Below are 17306 nucleotides of genomic sequence, written 5' to 3' on the forward strand. Positions count from 1 at the left end.
AGGAGAAAGGAGAATTGTAGGCACTAAAACCATTTATATAGTCATTTCTGAGATTAATAAGAAAAGTTCAATTTTCAAAGCTGTACCTCTAAAATAACTGAATTTTCAAAGGTTAAATTTCAATCTATGTCTAGATCATGGTAAAAAACACTCTAATAAATAAATCTAATAAAAAATATTTTAAAGCACAGCATGTTTTGCACCAAATGTGTATTGATTTAGAATCATTTGACTGTACAATTTTGAAATTTTGTGAAAACTTGATATTAATATTTAATACTTACATTATAATTTGGGACTATTAAAATCACACGTAGAATTCTTTGTGTTTAATCGTACTCTTTCTAAAATAAAAATGAAAAAATATTATTAATATAACATTAAAATTGAACTTTTTTATGCACAAAAGATAGGAAATGTTAACAAAATGTTTCTTAGGGAAATATGCTTTCTCATTGATCTAATTAGATCTTGTGTCATTCCATCTTTTTCCTATAAGTCCTGGTCTTACTGAGGACTGTGCCCTGTGGAATTTCCTGCTCAACCTCCTCTTTCACCAAAAGAAAGGGAGGAGGTAGAAACTCCTTCTTTCTCATTGGATGAGAGCTAGGACAAAATTTAGCAAAGAATTAGACAAAGAGGAGCTGTAAGTGTAGGCCAGGACAGACTGGTAAGAAGGAAAATTCTCAAATGTCAGGTCCTAAGAAGCAGATGAAGAACGAATCTGCAGACTTACCCTCATAAGGTGGTAACTGGAAGATGGAGAGGTTTGGGGAGGCAGAATCTGGACGCACAGTACTGTGAAGAGGGAAATACTCTGCTTGAGTAAATTCAGGACTCAAAGGAGGAATGATAGCAAGAATGGAAACTGCAAGGCTATTCCAAGGTTTTATTTACCATGAACAAAACATCTCAGGTTTTGGGGGCTCGTGGGTGGCTCAGTCGGTTGGGCATCCAGCTCTTGATTTCAGCTCAGGTCATGATCTCAGGGTCGTGAGATCAATCGAGCCCTGTGTGGGGGCTCCATGCTCAGCAGGGAGTCTGCTTGGGATTCTATCTCTCCCTCTTCCTCTCCCTTGCTCTCTCTCTCTAAAAAAAAAAAAAGATTTTAGATGTCTTAGTTTTTAATGAATTATGCATGTATTATTTATTTCTATGATGATAATTATCTTATTTTCTAAAAAGGCTAAATTACTCTGGATCTTTCATCTTTCTCCAGGACTTTTGTAATCTAATACTTGATTACTCCTATCTGAACTTTCTCGAAGCTTTCTTTCTTTTCTGAGTTGTTCAGGATTTTAGTACAAATCACAATATCTATTAGAGTCTAGCTACAGCTGAGTGCATTAACAGGAAAGCCTAATGGTCCTAACATTAACTCGCTCTTATAAAAGATCTTTGTGTCACAGGCTGAGTTTTAAAATTAAACTACCTGTTATTTTTGATCTACTTTTGGCCCTCCCTAACCCTGTATTCTCTCCAAGCTTTGAAGGATCATTTTATGAGAAGTAGTATGAATACACTTTATAGTAACCATATATAATAGATTAATGCTATTATCCTATTAGTTATTAGGAAGAAAAAAAATAAACTGATTGCCTGAGGACAGAAATATGTGGTAATCTTAGGCCTTTGTTTTGATGTTTGGCTTTGAGATCCACTCATCTCCCTAAGCAGTCCAGGCAATTCCCATGAAGTCAGGCCACCAGGAAAAGTATTTGTGGAGTCCAGAACTCATTATTATTTCCCACCCTTCATTCTAGTAGTAGATAAAGTCCTGGCTACCATTCCTCTTTAGATATTGGTGAGTAGACAGGCATTTGAAAGTAAATGGAAGTTTGGATGTAAAAGCCAACGACTCACGCTAACTAACTAAAAGGCACATGAGACAAAAGTAAACATGAAATGCTGGTGTGTTGATTTACAGTGAGGAAGACACCACCACACGCACAATAAATATCACGTTGGCCTGATCAAAGCATTTTTTTTTCTAGTGGTCCAACCACACAGAAATCAAAAGGTGGTTTTGTGAGCACAGACTCAAAATGATAGGAAGTAGATAAATCAAATCTTTAATGCATCTTTTCCCAAAATGTGTTATGTGCTGTGAGACACTTAGACAGATCTTTCAACAGCAAAAGGTTCAGTAATCAAGTGAAGTTGAGAAACTCTAAATTAAACCAAGTAAAGCAGCTTTCATAACTTTACATTTCCTTTGGTCTGCAGATGTGAATTATGAATCTACAAGGGTTCATATAGGCAAATTTTCTAGAATAAATTTGACTCTTGTTTTTATAGAATAATTATCAGTATCTCATGAAACAATATTACCCTACAGATACAGTTTAGGATTCACTGACCAAAGTCCTTAGCCTGATATACAATCTTACCATAGGGATGGACTTGCCAATGAGCCTTGTGTTCTTGAAATATAAAAACTGAAACCCTGGCTCATTCTCCCTTTAAGGACTTACTTACCACAGAACTGAAACAATCAAAGTCCAGTATCTGAGTGTCTTTCCTTTTGTTTGTTTAGTTAGTACTGCCAATATGTACCTAAGTTATTTTCCTGTTTCTTTAATTTGATTTAATTCTACATTTAATTCTCACATTAAGGAGGTTACAGTGAAGGCTTGTTTGCCTACAAGTAACCCCATCCATTTCAGTTGATTTTCCGTACCTTTATTGTAAGTTATGTATTGATTTTAAATGTAACTCAAAATGACTCTATTTTCTTTATTTTCAATTTTTAGGGTCCAGCCACACTAAATGCTTATTAAAAATATGTAACCAGAAAATGATGTAACTGGCAGACAGAATAATGCCTGCACCCAAAAGTCTACATTCTAATCTCAAGAACCTGCTAATATATTATCTTATATACAAAAGGAACCTTGCAAATGTGACAAAGTTAAGGATCCTGAGATGGAGAGATTATTCTGGATAGGCCAATGTAATCACCAAGGTCCTTATAGGTGAAAGAGAGAGGCTGGAGAGCCAGAATTAGAGAAGTAAATGTGACAATGGAAGTGTAGGTCTTAGTGATGCAATTGCTAGCTAGAAAGAGGCCCTGAGCTGAGGAACATGGGCAGCTTACAGAAGCTGGAAAAGGCAAGGCAAGGGATTCTCCTCTAGAGCCTCTAGAAAGAATGAAGCCCTGCTGACACCTTGATTTTAGACCCATGAGACCCATTTCAGACTTCTGACCTTCAGAACTGTAAGATAATAAATTTGTGTTATTCTAAGCCACTAACTCTGTGGTCATTTGTTAAAGCAACAAGAGGAAAGGGTTAGAATAACCAAAATTTTAGAGACATCAGTCCCCTGTCCACCTGGTGCTTTGCCACCCATTTCCAACATATAATAACCCTCTGGGTTCAAACTTGACTAATACTTGGAGCCATGATGTCCATCAGTCCCTTAAAATCTATTTGGGGAGTGTGAATCTCACTTTACAATGCTATGGAAACTTAAATCTAAGAATCTCAAGAAATTTCAATAAGCGTTAAATAAATCACTGAATGTCTCAAAAAGAGATGAATTTAGTTAGAGAGCAAGAAGATGAAAGCTTTTAACTAAAGATGACAACTACTTGATAAATGTGAGTTTTTAGAGCCCCTAAAGTAGAATGAACTTAAGAAAACTGACCCATGCTAAATAAACTCACAAGAGACTTGACATAAGCTGCATTAATAAGAGATCTCCAGAGAAACAGAATCAAGAGGATGTATATCTAAACAAATTTATTTTAAGGAACTGGCTTATGTGATTATGGAAACAATCTGCAGAGTGGGTTGTCAGTCTGGAGACCCAGGGAAGAGCCAATATTGCAGTTCAAGTCCAAAGGCTGTGTGCTTGTAGAACTCCTTGCCTGGGGAAAGGTCAGTCTTTTGGTCTAGTGAGGACTTCATCTGATTAGATGAGGCCCACCCACATTATGAGGGCAATCCACTTCACTCAAAGTCCACCAATTTAAATGTAAATCTCATCCAAAACACCACTGTAGAAACATCCAGAACAATATTTGATCAAATATCTGGCCACCAAGGCCCAGCCAAGTTGACACATAAAAATAACCATCACATACACCAAAAACTCAATTCATTAATTTAGATTTGGGACCCTTCTGGGGTGCCTGGGTGGCTCAGTGGGGTAAGTGTCCAACTCCCGATTTCGGCTCAGGTCATGATCTCAGGGTCATGAGATTGAGCCCCACATCAGACTCCATGCTAGGTGTGGTACCTGCTTAAGATTCTCTCTTTCCCTCTCTCTCTGCCCTTCCCCCTGTGCTCACTTGCTCGTTGACTCTCTATCTCTCTCTCTCTTTCTCTCTGTCTCTGTCAAATCAATAAATAAATAAATTTGGAACACTTCTTTTTAGCAATTAAAGTATGTATGTCCACTAGCTAGAAAACCTTAGTGACAGAGCGTCTAGTAGATTAAATTAATAAACCTTAAGCTACTTGATGAATGTGAATCAGAACAAAGATAGTAGGACAGGTGTGTGGAACAATCACTGTACTGACCAGATTCTACTAGGTGCCTGCCAATTTTACTACCCTTCAAAAAAGCCTCTGAGGTCTTACTTTTTGAAATTTTCCCTATCAATATATTTCTATTCTTTGTTACACTTGAGACTACAGAGATGGACCATCATCTAGAAGTCTAGGAGGTGTCCCTGTATTAGATGGCAACTAAGATCATTTTCCTTTGAGATTTTAAATATAACATATATAGAGAGAGAGAAAAAATAAGGAGAAGTCTTAGGACATAAGAAACAATGTTTTTCTAGAAGCGATGATGTAGGGAAAAAATGGAAATTTTGTTAGTTTGCCAGTATATAATATATGCAGGTAGAGAAAGAAACAAAGCCAGAAGAACCAAGCTAACCAACCTGGAAAACTAATGGAGTGAGAGGCCTCCAGCCATTGAAAGTCATTTCGGAGTCCTGAGTATAAACCACCTACCAGTTCTCCCAAAATCTTATAACAAATCCCATTGGTTGAAGTAAACCATGACTGTCTCCTCTTTACCTTGTGGCCAAAAAGTCAAACACATCACCTAGGCTCTAGGAAAGCCAGATAAAATTTTACTATTCATCCAGAGAGTTCACCTCTCCCAATGACTAAAATGTTTCTATGCCCTAGAGATCCAGTGTCTAGATTCTAGATTCTTTGGACAGTGTTGGAGACTTAAAATCCCTCTGTAGGTTTTTGTCCCCCTCCCAACATACAAAATATATACCCAAACAGGGCAACCATTGGTCAGTTTAGATCTCTGACTTGTCACTACTGTAAAATATAATTCAGTTGTTCATCTGTTTCCTGGAATGATTTGGGTTGTACTTTTGAACCTTGCGGTAACACCAAGACTGAACCAGGAAGAAATAAAAATAAACCAATTTTTAGTAAGGAGATTGAATCAGTAATAAAAAATCTCCCAACAAAGAAAAGCCCAAGACCAGATGACTTCACTATAAATTTTACCAAATATTTATTTGTTTGTTGTTTGTTTTTAAAGATTTTATTTATTTATTTATTTATCTGAGACAGAATGCATGCAAGTGCGGGGAGGGGCACTGGGAGAGGGAGAGAATTTCAAGCAGACTCTGTACTGACCGTGGAGCCTGACACAGGGCTCAATCTCATGACCCGACCTGAGCTGAAACCAAGAGTTGGACGCTTAACCCACTGAGCCATCCAGGCACCCCAGTTTTACCAAATATTTAAAGAAGAATTAACACCAATTCTTCACATACTCTTCCAAAAAGTCAAACAGGAGGGAACACTCCCAAACTTATTTTATGAAATGTGTATTATCCTGATACCAAAAGCAGAAAAGAATGCTACTAGAAAAGAAACCTACAGGCAAATATCCCCAATGAATATAGATGCAAAAATTCTCAATAAAATACTAGCAAACTGAATTTGGCAGCACATTAAAAGGATCATTCATCATGATCAAGTGGGATTTATCCCTGGGATGCAAGATGGTTCAACATACACAAATCAATCAATGCGACACATCACATTAGTAGAATAAAAGAAAATAACCATATGACCATCTCAATAGATGCAGAAAAAGTATCTGACAAAATCCAACATCCATTCATAATTAAAACTCTTAACGTATTAGGTAACAAAGGAATATATCTCAACATAATAAAAGCCGTATATGAGAAGCCCACAACTAACATTATACTCAGTGGTAAAAGACTGAAACCTTTTCTTCTAAGATTAGTAACAAGACAAGGGTGCCCACTCTCCCCACTCATATTCAACAGAGTACTAGAAATCCTGGCTAGAGCAATTAGGCAAGAAAAATAAATAGAAGGTATCAGAATTGGAAAGGAAGAAGTAAAATTGTCTCTATTTGCATGTGACATGATTTTATGTATAGAAAACCTCAACAACAACAAAAAAATGGTAGATCTAGTCAATGAATTTATAAAGTTATAGAATACAAAATTAACATACAAAAATCAATAACACTTCTATACACTAACAATGAATTTTCTGAAAAAGAAATATAAAAATCTATCCCATTCACAACAGCATCAAAAGCAATAAAATATTTAGGAATAAATTTACATAAAAAGATCCAAGATCTCTACTCTGAAAATGGTAAAATGTTGACTAAAAAAAAAAAAAAAAAATCAAAAAAGGCACAGATAAATGGAAAGGTATCCTATATTCATGAATTGGAAGAATAAATATTGTTAAAATGTCAATAATACCAAGAGCCATTTATAGATTTAATGAAATCTCTATCAAAATCCCAATGGCATTTTTGACAAAAACAAAACAAAAAAACCTTCTAAAATTTATACAGAACCATAAAAGACCCCCAAATAGCCAAAGAAATTCTGAAAAAGAAGAACAAAGCAGGAGGCATCACACTTCCAGATTTCAAGCTTTACTATAAAACTATAGTCATCAAAACAGTATAGTACTGGCAAATAAAAACATACAAATAGACCAATGGAACAGAATCAAGAAATCAGAAATAAACCCAAACATAAACAGTCAACTAATATTTGACAAGAGAGCCAGGAATACTCAGTGAAGAAAAGACAGTCTTCTCAATAAATAGTGCTGGGATGTTTGAGTATTCACATGTAAAAGAATGCAATTGGACCCATATCTTCTGCCACTCACAAAAATTAACTCAAAATGGATTAAAGACTTAAATAAAAGATCTGAAACCATAAAACTCCTAGAAGAAAACATAGGAACAAAGCTCCTTGACATGGGCCTTGGTAATGCCTTTTTGGATATGACTAACTAAAGCACAAGCAACAAAAGAAAAAATAAACAAGGTGGCGCCTGGGTGGCTCAGTCGTTAAGCGTCTGCCTTCGGCTCAGGTCATGATCCCGGAGTCCTGGGATCGAGCCCCGCATCGGGCTCCCTGCTCTGCGGGAAGCCTGCTTCTCCCTCTCCCACTCCCCCTGCTTGTGTTCTCTCTCTCGCTGTGTATCTCTCTCTGTCAAATAAATATACAAAATCTTTAAAAAAAAAAAAAAAAGAAAGAAAAAATAAACAAGTGGGACTACGTCAAACTAAAAAGTTTCTACACAGCAAAAGAGACAGGGTGAAAAGACAGTCTACAGAATGGGAAAAAATATTTGCAAATCCTAAATCTGATAAGGCCATACCCATATATGAGATGGCTTAATATCTTAAAATCTTAATATCTAAAATATGTAAAGAATTCATATAACTCAAGAGCAAAAAAGCAACCCAGTTAAAAATGGGCAAAGACCTGAATAGACATTTCTCTAAAGAAGATATACAAAAAGACCAACAGAGATGTGAAAAGATGCTCAACATCACCAGTCATCAGGGAAATGCAAATTAAAGCCACAGTGAGATATCACCACATGCCTGTTAGAATGGCCATCATCAAAAAGACAAGAGATAACAAATGTTGGCATGGATGTGCACTGTCGGTGAGAATATAAATTGATATAGCCACCATGGAAAATAGTAAGGAAGAACCTCAAGAAATTAAAGATAGAAATACCATACGATACAGCAATCCCGCTTCTGGGAATACATGCCAAGGAAATGAAAACACTGCATCCCCCATGTTCATAGTAGCATTATTTACAATAGACAGGACATGGAGATAATCTAAGTGTTCATTGATGAATAAATGGATAAAGAAGTTCTAGTCTGTATAGACAAACAATGAATTATTATTCAGCCATTAAAAAACAAGAAAATTCTACCAGTTGTGGCAACATGGATGGACCTTGAGGGCATTACGCTGAGTGAAATAAGTCAGACAGAAAAAGACAAATACAGCATAATCTCACTTATATGTGGAATCAAAAGAAAAAAAAACACAGAAAGAGTGGTCAGACTTGTGGATACCAGCGGCAGAGGGTGGGGGGAGGGTGATTTGGAGGAAGGTGACCAAAAGCTACAAATGTCCAGTTATAAGATTTAAAAAGTACTGGAAATGTAGTGTACAGCATGATGACTAGAGCTAACACTGCTGTATGGTACATAGAATAAGTTGTGAAGAGAGTAAATCCTAAGAGTTTGCATCACGAGGAGAATTTTTTTTCCTTTTTTCTTTCTTTTTTCTTTTTACTGTTTTATCTGTATGAGAAGATGGATGTCAGCTGAACCATACTGTGGTAATCATTTCATAATATGTGCACATCAAACCATCATGCTGTATGCTTTAAAGTTATCCAGTATTACAGGTCAATTATTTCTCAATAAAACTGAAAGAAAGGTTGTGGTACCATTTCATCTTGCTGAAACCTTGCCTTCATCATCTTGCTCTCTATACCACAGTATTACCACACTGGTATGGCCCTCTAAGCCCCGATCTCTTGATTATTCCTCAAGATGTATCAATTTTAAAAATGGCTGATCTCATTCACTACTGTTGGATTTTTTTTTTTTTTACTTTTACTCTCACAAGTTAACCTTATTTTCCAGTTCCCACACGACACACCTCATTTTCCCTTTTTTGTGCTGACTACAGCATCATGCTTATTCAGATCTATCAATGAAAAAATTAAGAGCTTTCAGATTAATTATAGCGTAAATGTTAGGCGGGGACAGAATTGTAATGTAAAAATCCAGGCTTAGTCAATCCGTTTTAGTGTATTCACATTCAAGGGAGGGACAAGGAATCCAAAAGCTGCAGTCAGGGAATTCTCCAACCTTCTTGAAAGTTCCTGGCTTTGCAACTCCGTGAGCGACAACAGAACCCAGCACGCAAGATGAGGCCCGGATTGGTGGTCACTGAGGTGAAGCTGGTAGCTTAGGACCAGTGTCAAGTCACAGAGGGAGGATGTGGCAGGTGCTGTGGGCTCCGGTGTGGAGGAGGACTCCTGCCTGAGAAGAGAATGAGAGCCAAGTGGCAGAGTGAGACAATAGGGCAGCTCTGTCAAAGGACAGGCTCTCTGGTCCCAAGGCAGGGGCCCTCTGTCCCCGGTCCTGCCTGAGGGCTGGCTCCATAGGGTACAGGAGACTCTGAACTTCTAGGGGGTGTTTGTAACTAGAAAGAAAGTGTTGGTCTACAGATGAATCCTGTTCCTGGATGATGCCTGGGCAGAGAGTTCAGCTTGCCCCACTTTCTTGTCACAGGAAGCAAGCTGCCACAAAAATCCTTTAGAACAGTGATTTTTTTCTAATCGTTAGCAAAAGAACCTTTTTCAAGCGAAATTTTTTTTTGTGGAATGTCAAAAATATAAAAATAGTTGAAAGCATATCAGCCCTGAGCAGCCTAGAGCCCAAACCCAAGGCCTCCCCACTGAGCCCCACCCCCATGGCAGCCTCTGCAGTCCCTCCATGAAACTACTGGAATTGGGGGGACACAGTGTGAAAGTCATGGCTTCAGAACGCCAGGCAGTCTCTCTATGAAAGCCTGAAAGCATGGATTCGGGCAAATGTGAACAATAAAAACCATGCCTCATGCCAACAACCTAAAAAACCTATCAAAGTCGAATCAACTGGTCCCTGGGAAACCCTAAGTGTCAAAGGCATCCTTGAATCTTACCACATCAGCAATATGCTGCTGGAAATACGCTTATTAAAAAGGCACGAAGAGGCCATGCAATGGAACAGAACATGTCATTTAGAGTCGTAAACCCTGAATTTGTGTCACAATTCTGCCACTTGCTAGCTGGGCGATCCTGAGTAAATGTCTTAAACTCTCTGAGCCCTGGGGCGCTTGGGTGGCTCAGTCGATTAAGCATCTGGCTCTTGATCTCAGTTCAGGGCTCAATCTCAGGGTTGTTGAGTTCAAGCCCCATGTTGGGCTCCATTCTGGGTGTGGAGCCTACTTAAAAACAAAAACAAAAACAAAAAACCTCTCTGAGCCCTGACTCTTTCTCATCAGCAAAAGAAAGAGAATAGGTTTCTTACTCACTTTAAATGGATATAAGGATCAAATGAAAAACTGCATTGAAGAGGTATATAAACTGTAAATCTCTGTATGCATGAAAGTTGTTGATATTATAAAAATCTGCTCTCTGTTATGTCATTCATTCACTCTGCAAATTGTTTATTGAACAATACTCCAACCACTGTAAACCAATAAATTGAGCTAATTTGGATGTGACTTCTCTGTATCCCACTGAACAAGGCAACAGGAAAGAATAGCAACTTGCTCCCGGTGAGCAGTGATGGGATCCACACGGCCTGAGACAGCTCCTCCCCACTACCTGTCTAGCTCCCTGACATGCTATTGCGGCTTTCTTGAGAGAGAATCTATTCCTCTCTGTCACTGCTACACTCACTGCCTTCCCCCCACAGCTGGGGCCCTGAGGTTCCCTGATTCCTGGCTCTATGCAGAAAATTCAGAGCCCGCTGACCTAGTCATTTCATGAGAGATAGGCTGCCAAAGCTAGATGGACTAACTTTCACCACCACCAAGATTCTGGCCACATGCCCAACAGAACTTTCTACACTGATGGCAATGCTCCATATGTTCACTGTTCAGTAACTAGCCACCAGCCACAGATGGCTACTGACCTCTTGAAATGTGTATATCAAAGGAACTGATTTAAGTACTTTAAATAGCCACATGTCCCTAGTAGACAGTGTGGCTTCAGAAAAACGGAATGGAATAGAATGGAATGGGGGTCAAGCCCGATCTTTTCAACGAAATCTAGGAGCGCATGTAGTAATTGTACCCATATCATTTTGAAATACAGCAACATTGTTAAATCAATAAATAATGGTTTTACCATATCCACATGATCTGTCCTAATCCAATCTCCAATAGTGCTTCTCCTAATTATTGAAACTTGTGAGCAAAAGCCAATGTCACGCACAGAGACTGAGTATGCATGTGAGGGATTTAGCACTGTGATCAAATAAAACTTAAAATTAGTCTGACACCTATTAATGATGTGCATAATAGTTACAGTAACGCAGTAATTAGTTATAAAGGGTAAGTCATTCTCATAAATTACTAAAATTAGCATAACTTCTAGCCTGTTTGTTCTCTGGAATTAACAAAATACACCAATATTCTTAGCTTTCCTGAATTCTTTGTCAATGCCTACCCCCAGCATCATTGAAAGACCAGAATCCTGGCTCCAAAGCTATTGCTACATGTTGTTCTGTCTCAGTATTCTTTTTTTTTTTTTTTTTAAGATTTTATTTATTTATTTGACAGAGAGAGAGAAAGCACAAGTAGGCAGAGTGGCAGGCAGAGGGAGAGGGAGAAGCTGGCTCCTCGTTGAGCAGGGAGCCCGATGTGGAGCTCGATCCCAGGATCCCAGGAGCCGAAGGCAGCTGCTTAACCGACTGAGTCACCCAGGCGCCCCTCAGTATTCTTTCCCTACCTAATACAACCCATAGTTGAGGTCTTTGGTGCCCCTGGTCATACTGTCAAGTTCTGCTCCTCTCTGTCCCACCCTTGAGATGTCACTGTGCAGAGCAACTATACTGCTCCCCTCATGAAGTTCCTGCTCTGGAGGAGGCAAATTGTGGACAGACAGCTCTCCCTGATCACCATGCATCCAGGAAAAGGGAAGAGAGAAGAGAGGGGCAAGCAAGAAGGCCAGGAAGGAAGCTGGATGCTAGGCAAAGGCAGCCCGAGGGGATACTGAATATGGACTCAGGATGGCAGTTTGGAGGCAGAGGGAACCAGCATGGAGTAAAAGACAGCGCCGCAGTCCGAAGGCCTGCACGCTTGCGCAACGGGATCCTGGTCCTGAAGCCACACCTGACCGGAGCCGCAGGGCACATGGAGGAAGGTAACCTCCGGGCACACGTACTGTGCTGAGTAGTCCTTGATAATACGCTTCTAGTGGCTCCAGATCGGACACAGCTTTCACGGTGAAGAACAAAAATAACTAACATTGCGGTCTGGATCTCCTGGGAGACCAGAGGAAGCAGAGGGGGGCAGTAAGTACCGGAAGTAAGCAGAGAGGATAGGGCGAGGGGAAGCCTTCGAAAGCACAGGAAGAAAGTTCATGGTTCCTCTTGGCTGGGAACACTGCAGAAATCGGCCATATTTGCAGAAAATAGTCATTTCCGTGGCAAGTGCTGCACCATAAATACCTCCACTTGAACTTGAGCAGGCCCTGCAGGCAGATTTCATGCTTTCCAGGTTAAGAAGGTCAGGGCTCACAGGGTAACTAAATGTGCAGCTTCCTTACAAAATTTTCTACACAAGGGCTCCAGACACCATACAGCTCTCCTGCTCAAGCTGTTGTTTTTCTATGGTGGAAACTGCCAAGTTCTGGTTTCTTCTTCCAAGGTCCAAACAATGAAGAGGAAGAGTTGGGCAACGTTTGTACTAACCACAGTCCTTTTCCCTTCAAGCACCCCCTCTATCTTCACAGTTTCAGTGTGACTCTGAAACAAAATACCAGTGACTGGAACAACAAACTTCATTCACTGAGGGATCTGTATAAACGGCACTAAATGTTCCCACCTCTCTTCAGCCTCTCTCTTTCTCTGTCAGTCTGTCTGTTTGTCTCTGTCTCCCCCAACCACTTGCATGGCTACTAGACAATGCTTGACTTGGTATCTTCTCCATTCACAGAGCCAGCTCAGCTAGAAACTAGCATTTCTTGGTCTCAAACTCATGGGGAGGGAGAATTACCTAGCTCAGCTCAAGTTAGAAATCCGCCTTAATTGAATCAACAGATACCAGAAGCTCAGGTACTTACAGAACTCAGGTGAGTGGTGGGGCCCCACGTAAGGGAGAGAGAGAGTGACAGTCCTCAAAGCAGAGAGATGTGAGCTGAACAAGCACTTAGAAACATGTTTACTGCAGTGCAGTCCTTTAGTGGTGTCCGTATAATCTTTCTTTGACGTTGGAGAAGAGTAGTCATCACTGGAGGTGGGGAAAATGCTAAAATAGGGGCTAGGGTAGATTCTAGCTTCTGCATGGCTTTACCTAAGACTCAGTTACCTCCAACTAATTAAGACAAATAAAAGCTGTATACAAAGGAATTTGACTCTGCCTGATGACAGGTACACAGGAAGGTAGAGTCACAATCTCTTTTAGGTAAGAGGTTCCTTTTAATTCCTCTGAAGCCAAGAGACTCCTTGGAAGGGAGATGCTACTGACATTAAAGTCCTTGAGCTAACAGATTATTGTGCATCCTTCCTTTCAAGGAATCTGAGAAAACCTGGTGGGAGAAAGTAGCTCAGAAGGCAGTATGTGGGGCAACTGTTTTAGAAATTATATGGAGGGGGGATGAGCTTGTGATCTACCAGCAGATTTAATGTGAAAGGTTCCTGTCCTAGTGATCAAGTAACTCAAGTGTCCATTGCAATTGTATTATTAGTTGCCTTTATTAGTCTCCTGTAGAGAAAGGAAGGACCAAGAAGGTTAAGCTCACCTTTGGCAGCTGCTGATTGAAAGCAATTCTGAGCTGCATCTCTGATGGTGAACTCCTTATGACTAAGGAGAAGACACCAGTACAGAAATCGTTCTGTAGAAAGACTTCAAATAAAGAAAATCCTTATCTCCTAGGAAACCAATTCACTCCTCCTCATTCCCTGTTCAGAAAGATGGCCAGCTTTCCCTTTGCCCATCCCCAACTCCATAATCATTTCCTTCTTCAAAAGCTCACAGTCTAACAAAGCAAGAAGGCATTCTAGATGAGTATATGTATTTTTAAAGCTGAATTCTATCCAGCCAAGGTCCAACACCATTTCCAGATTCAGAATCCATTTGAAAAGATACTTGGGACATAGAAATACAGACAGCTGCCAAATAATCACTTAGATATGACAAGGAATACAGGCTGTGAATTGGAACACAGTTGGAACCTACCTATATAACCATTTTCCATAGGGTAGAATTTAACAAATGATATCTCTATTACAAGGGGTCTGGTTCCTCATATCTCTTGTAAGCAATTTCACAAATGCTATGGCCTTCAGGCACAGTGCCTTATAGAAGCTTTCATCTATTCAGTTGTTCAATGGGAGTTGAGCACCTATTATTAGCCAAACACTAGGCAGAGCACTTGGGGGGGGGAGGGTGGGGGGAGGGAAAAAAAAAGAATTAAGGAGTTCAAAGTGTAGCAGAGAAGACAGACACATAGATGAATATTGTAGCTACTAAATTAAAAAGTGAGTTCAAAGCACAGGGCTGGTGCAAGAGGGTCAACTCTACTGGGGATAATCAAAAAAACTTCACAGAGGAAGAAATCTTTCCATTGGGGTCTTTTTTTTTTTAAGATTTTGTTTATTTGACAGAGAGAGACACAGCGAGAGAGGGAACACAAGCAGGGGGAGTGGGAGAGGGAGAAGCAGGCTTCCTGCGGAGCAGGGAGCCCGACGTGGGGCTCGATCCCAGGACTCTGGGACCATGACCTGAGCCGAAGGCAGATGCTCAACGACTGAGCCACCCAGGCACCCCTCCATTGGGGTCTTAAGAATAAAAAGAAGTTTGTCAAGAAGACCACTGTGGGAAGACCACTTCCAGACCTGGGAAACAGCATATGCAAAGGTATGAAACTGTAAAGTTCAGTCATGGAACTGCAAGTCAGTAATTCAGTTAAGGACAGCACCGAGGAAGAAACAGGAGTGGAGAGAGATGAATGGAGAAGTAGGAAGACACCGGCTCATTAAGGATGTGGTTTGTCATGGCTGAGCAGTTTAGATTTTATCCTACCAGTGATGGAGAGTATACTGGATTACCTGTGGTCCTCAGAGCCATTCCGACTCCTTCTATGCTTTCTCCTGTATCACAGAAGTTGGAAGTCTGGGAAAACATTTCCCAGATCTCTTGTCAGTGGTATATCAATTTAAAGTTCACCAATTCAGTGTCCTCATAGGCTTTCAGAAGGTAGAAGGAAATCAAAGGCCACCATGACTCCTCCAATAGTGGTAGGCAAATGTGTGACTTCAAGAGACATTAGGTTGTTGTCAGTGTTCTGCTGTGTGTGAAGTACCCACTGTGGTGTTACAGGCAGCTATGAACATTCACAGTTTTCTGAAGTTCTTTACCAGGGCAACAATAGCTGCTTCCTCTTCCCCAGAAAGTTTGCCACCACATTGTAGGCCTGCTGGCAAGCCACAGAGCCACCGATAACCTTCTCTGACCTACAGTCCTACAACTTTTCCAATATTTTATAAGCATCATTTAGCAATACTAAATCTATCCCTGCTCAAAATACTTCATGTGGTTTCTGTTTCCCTGATCCAAACCCTGACTGGGGCATTTTAGAAGATGACGCTTGGGGCTTTGTGAAGAAAGAATTGAATGGGGAGAGACTAGAGGCAGGGATATCAAGAGATGGATTATTTCAATAATACAAAGGAGAGCTGATGCTCAAAACTAGGAAAATAAGAGAAATAGAGGAGGACAACAACTTTAAAAATATTTAGGACATATGACCATTTGGTTAGAGGAGAAAAATGAAAGGAGTTTAGGCAGGTTCTAGACTTCTGGTCTAGGTAATTGTACCAATGGTGGAAAAGACAGAATACAAGACAGGGAAGATGGGAAGAAGATTTGGTAGGCATTACAAATGAGAGTTTAATTTGGAATGTATTAAATTTGGTGTAGACACTAAGTAGGCAGTTGGGTAAATAAATCTGGGGGTGAGGGGATTTAGGCCAAAGGTATTTATTTTGTAGACCAGGAGCACAGAAATGGTCATTAAACGACAAGAGTGGGTGAAATTGATTAAGGAAAGTATGCAGCATGTAAAAAATACCCAGAAAGTTGAAAAAGGAACCCTGGAAAACATCAACAGTTAAGAGCAAATACTAGAAGAGAATCCAACAAAAGAGATCAAGAAGGAGTAATCAGAGAGGTAGGAAGAATCCACACAGTATGGTATTAAGCAGGAGGAAGTCATCTGGAATCATGGGTAAAGACATAAAGATGACATAAATTGTAACTAATGGAAAACATCAATTTTTAAATATAGGAAGGATTCAACTGATTACTTATGTTCACTCAAATGTTATTATTTGTTGCTTTTATGCACGGGTACAATTTCATGCAACGTGAAAATGAAAGGATGATTTGTAGTTCATGGCAGCTTTACATTTCCACTGGGTTTTATCTCTTCCTTGGTCTTCCTCCTTCATCCTAAGGGCATTTTTCCTGTTCCTCACTGCTTCATCCCCTCAAGCCTCTCCCCGTGTTCTTCTTAGGATGGAGCCAATGCATTTCTGCCCTTATTGGTGGAAATCTCCCAGATTTCTCCCAGATACCAAATCTGCATTTCTTTAGCCAGGCAATCTGAATTGAAGCTTTATGGACCCTATGTCAATGCAAGTTTGGCCTGTGACCACTCACTGACATATTGGTTCAAAAACTGGTAAATGGACCACTAGGCTGTGTTGAAATCAATTTAATGACCAGAATATTTTTTAAATGAAATATAAGAGAGTAACATGGAATGGAAAATATAAGTATATGTTTGTGATAAGAAAGATAAGTATTATTTAATAAATCATTTTTTGGAAATAGATTATATGTGTGTGTTTCAATTATATGTATGTTATGTGTGATGAGTCACAAAGTAAAATATTAGAGCAAAGTCTCATAAGTGTAACATGGGAAAGAATTACCAAGGAGGATTGAGTTCTGTCTTAATTTATATTTACAAAGGGATAAGGTCTCAGGTGCAAATAGTTTACTTGGAAAGTGATCCTAGAAAACAAAAGTGAAGGAAAAGGGAAAGAGATAAGAAAGGGCAAAAAGCCAATAATGTGTGTATTAGTGCTGGTTACTGCTATGGGTGACTGGGTCTCCGTCTTGTTGGGGACACACTGAGAACCCATGTATAATGTGCCTCAGCATTGTCCCACTAGAGCAGAGGTTGGCTAATATTTTCTGTAAAGGGTCAGAT

General features: G+C 39.7%; 2 long non-coding RNA genes across 2 annotated transcripts; both read right to left on the bottom strand.

The window, feature by feature from the left end:
• Positions 1-294: 294 nt before the first annotated feature.
• Positions 295-991, bottom strand: LOC116624116. Its single transcript, XR_004297825.1, has 3 exons — positions 898-991; positions 737-798; positions 295-344 (listed from the first exon to the last, which is right to left on the bottom strand). It is a non-coding gene; the product is annotated as an uncharacterized LOC116624116 (long non-coding RNA).
• A 70-nt stretch (positions 992-1061) lies between these two features.
• Positions 1062-13291, bottom strand: LOC116624076. The gene is made up of 3 exons (XR_004297821.1): positions 13152-13291; positions 9184-9357; positions 1062-1089 (listed from the first exon to the last, which is right to left on the bottom strand). It is a non-coding gene; the product is annotated as an uncharacterized LOC116624076 (long non-coding RNA).
• Between the last annotated feature and the right edge of the window lie 4015 nt (positions 13292-17306).

Source organism: Phoca vitulina, unplaced genomic scaffold (genome assembly GCF_004348235.1).
Source record: "Phoca vitulina isolate PV1807 unplaced genomic scaffold, GSC_HSeal_1.0 scaffold64, whole genome shotgun sequence".
NCBI lineage: Eukaryota > Metazoa > Chordata > Mammalia > Carnivora > Phocidae > Phoca > Phoca vitulina.